We start from the raw sequence: 4007 nt of genomic DNA, 5'->3' as shown, positions 1-4007 counted from the left end.
GAACAGTTAAAAAGATTTGATTTTAACATTTCTGAACTTCGGTTTCATGGCCTCTGAATAGTCAATGGCTGACATTTCAGCTCTTCTATTCCTACCTAGCAAAAGATCCACCTATTTCTGTGCAGTACATAAAAATTTCAAACGTTGATTTAGACTGGTGGATAGGACTGACTTTTATCAATGATCATTATTTCACTATTAGTTTCTTAATATTGAGTGCATATATCCTCAGTAGTACAGTTCATCAGTGCTAAAGTAAATACTTGTTTAAAAATATTTTGACTATGTTACAAAAAGTAACTTAAACCTGTCTTTGGAAGTTTATACTTTCTATGGGCTTGTAGTTAAAAAGAGGAGAAAAAATTGTGTCCAAATAATGTGGTTCTTAAACTTCATATCTTAAAGCCACATTCAGAATTGCTGTTAACTTTAATGCCTTCTGAAATTTAAACAATGCAGCCAAATAAAAGATAAAGATAAGCTCTATGTGAAGCTTTATTCTTTCATCCCTATGTGAAATACATTTTACCTGATTTTATTCTAGGCTCTAGGAAAGCAACACTGAACAAAGACAAGGCCCTCCCCCTTCCAAAATGTATCTTTGATTGGAGATGACAAACCATAAAAGATAAACTGGATAGATTGAGGGAAGTCTAAGTGCATGTGAATAATAACCGAGGTGAGAGGAAAGTGATGGGGTTAGGGGATGGTTTTTGAGGAGAGCAGGCAATGATGTGAAAGAGCAAGCCATGAAAAGATACAGGGAAGTAGTTTTCCAGACTAAGGGAACAAAGTAAAACAGCTTTGCCTTTTTGAGGACCTGGAAACATGCCAGTATTGCTGGAGCTCTGAGCAAGGGTACGAGTGGAAGGAGATGCTGAGGTAAGCAATGGCTGATCACTTAGGGCCTGTGGACCACACTGAAGTGTGACAGAAAAACAGCTGGGAAGCTTGAGCAGGGGAATGACATGATGTATTCAACATATTTTATAGTATTCTCTGGCTATTGTATGGACTAGAAGAGAAGCAAAGAGATTGGTTAAGAGGCCACTGTAGCCCAGTTGAGAGATGTGATCTTCGCCAAGTTATTTAAAGAATTTTTGTGCCTCAATTTCCTCATGTGTAAAGTGGGACTAATATTACCTACCTCATGGTGGTTGTGAGAATTTTATGAGACAGCGTATAGAAAGCATATCCCAGCATGTGACTACATTATATAAAAATCCATTTGGCAGACTGTACAGTATACAATGAGTAGAATGAATTCCATGAAAACTTCCTTGAATTTGATAATCCCTTCAGCTGATTTAATTTCTGAAAACAGCAAAGGTAAAACGGGCAGAGTCAGCATAACGTGACTTAAATAAAGCATTATGCACCACGGAACATCCACAGTCTCCCTGCCCTCTTCAGCACAGCAGTCCTCAGAAAGACAATGGAAACACTTTTTTTTTCCTTAAAGGGGCACTGGGGCATGCCAAGCACATGCCCTGCCACCGAGCCATAACCTTCACCCTCGAAACGCTTGCTTTTGATGGCTGTTTTTTGCCTTTAACTTCCCGCAACCTCAAACACTTGGGGTGGTGGTGTTAACCTAGCATTGTGGTACAGTGAAAATAGCAGTAGAATGGAAATTAAAAGATTCCCTTGGGCACATTTTGAGCTTCAGTTCCCATTTATTAAGTGGGACTAAATTATTTCTTCTGCCTGCCTCACAGAGTGGTTAAAATGGTAAGATATTGTATATGGGAGCTTCTCAGAAATGATAAATAGCTAAATCCATTATGGTACATTTTTGAGTACCTACTGTGTGCAAGGCCCTAGGGATGCAACAATGAACAAGGTCCCATTTCTGCCCTCAGTTTTGGAGTCTTCTGGGGCAGACAATTTCAAACTACTACATTATCTTCATATGGAATAAAGGATAGGGTATTCTGAGTACAACAGGAGGGGGAGATCTAAAGAACAAGTGTATGCTGTGAGTGAAAAGGGGGGACTCCAACCCCTGCGCTCTATTCTCAATCCCTCTTACCTTTCCTTAATTTTCTTCACAGAATTTATTACCACCAAACAGTATGTATTTGTTTATTGCCTCTCTCTCTCAGCTAAAAACTAAATTCCATGAGTACACTGGGTTGTCTTTATGTTGGTAATTGTAAACCTAGCAACTAGTATAATGTCTGACACTGGTACTTATAAGGAACTCAAATATTTGTTGAATGAATATGTGTGCAAATTCCCATAGATATGGCAACATGGAACCACACATAACTAAATCTTAGAGACATATCACAAGCAAGGGGAGGAGGGAGTAACAAAAGACCTATGTGGGTTAGGGAGGCGGCAAGCAGAAGCCAGATCACAAAACATGTTAGATTTTGTTGTTTGGATTTTAGCCTGAAGGTAGAAAAGTAACATCAAGTATATACTTAAAAACATTCACTCTGGTTTGGAAGACCCGTTTCAGAAATGGTAGATTAAAGCCGTACATTTTAATTTATATCCTGTTTGCCACAAAACACCATTAAAAATGACAGAAGAAACAGAAACATAGGAATCCACAGGAGAAGAATTCTGAGGAAATTTCTAGAAGCTACAAAGTATATGGGATCAGACTGATATGGAAACCAAAATTGTGAATCCTTACATAACATCAATGTTCTGAAATTTTAGAAAAGCACTACTAAGGCAGTGGTTCTCAATAACCTTTGTGTGTGTTGTGGTTGGGGTGGGGAGTTGGCATAAACACTTGATGAGAATCTGATGGAAGCTACAAAACCTTTCCTCAGAAAAATTCCCATAGTTTTGGGTATACCAAATTTCATCCAGAACTCCCTTAACCCTCTCTGAAATCCAGGTATGATTGGCTTGAAATATGTGACAGTTCCACAGCAAGTAAAAGTCCACAGTTCTTCTCATGATGTTTACTAATGCACAGAGATTATATCCTCCCGAGCTAGAGTTCACTCAACCATTAGTGCTGTTTTGGCACTGTACGTATTAACCAGACGTGAAATGTGCCAGGCACCATACGATATAACCATGAGCTGGACATAGTTACTGCCCTCAAAGAACTTACAGATTAGGGGAGAAATAAGCAAAAACTCATTCAGTTAAAAAGTTGAGTACCAACCATTTGCCAGGCAGTGTGCTAGATCCTAGAGATACTGGGGTGATACAAGGCAAATACAGTCCTTGGCCTCATGGAAATTACAGTCCATGTGGAGAGAGATAGGCCCTAATTAAGAGTAGTACTCAGAAGTAGAGAGCCCCATAAGAGAGTGTAATGGGGAACCTTGCGTAGTAGGCAAAGTCGAAGAAGTAACTTTTAACCTGGAACCAGGATACAGAAATATTTAAAGGATTAAAGGGAGTTAGCTAGGTTGCTGAGAAACAGAGGAAGGGGGAAGTGGCAGGAGTTGGTAGGATTGTGAAAAGAAATGAGTCTGCAGAGTAGGCGTTCAATAAAATGTCCTGTCATTCTCATCAAGAGTTCTGACATTCAAACATATTTTGGTGTTTAAGATCTTACAAAAACTCTAAACCCCCATGTCTATGTGTTACCTGAGTGCTTACTATGCCAGGATGCATGGATTATCTTCTATCCCTAGAACGATTATATATTATCCCTATTTTACAGTCGAGAAAACTGGGACTCTGATAACACGTTCAGTCAGATCTCCACTGAGTCGCAAAGCCAGGAACTGAACCTGGGAATTCTCACCCCAAAGAATGCCCTGAACTGGAGCCCAAAGGGCAGCCGAGGAGTTCTCACCAAACATGCTTTGCACTTGAAGATTCTTTTCTTCTTCTGTGCCTTTTCTCATATTCGCGTCTCTGCCAGAACTTTACCCAGAACCAACCCCAGGTTTTCCTAATCACCTATCAAAATCCCCTTCAAATACCAATTACTCTAATAAGTTTCCCCAAACAGCAAGAAGCCGTTGCTCTCCCCTTCTCCTTCAAACGACTCCCTACTGTTTCCAGTTGGTATTTAGCACGCCGTA

Source organism: Camelus bactrianus, chromosome 2 (genome assembly GCF_048773025.1).
Source record: "Camelus bactrianus isolate YW-2024 breed Bactrian camel chromosome 2, ASM4877302v1, whole genome shotgun sequence".
Classification (NCBI taxonomy): domain Eukaryota; kingdom Metazoa; phylum Chordata; class Mammalia; order Artiodactyla; family Camelidae; genus Camelus; species Camelus bactrianus.
Note: the sequence above shows the minus strand (reverse complement) of the source record.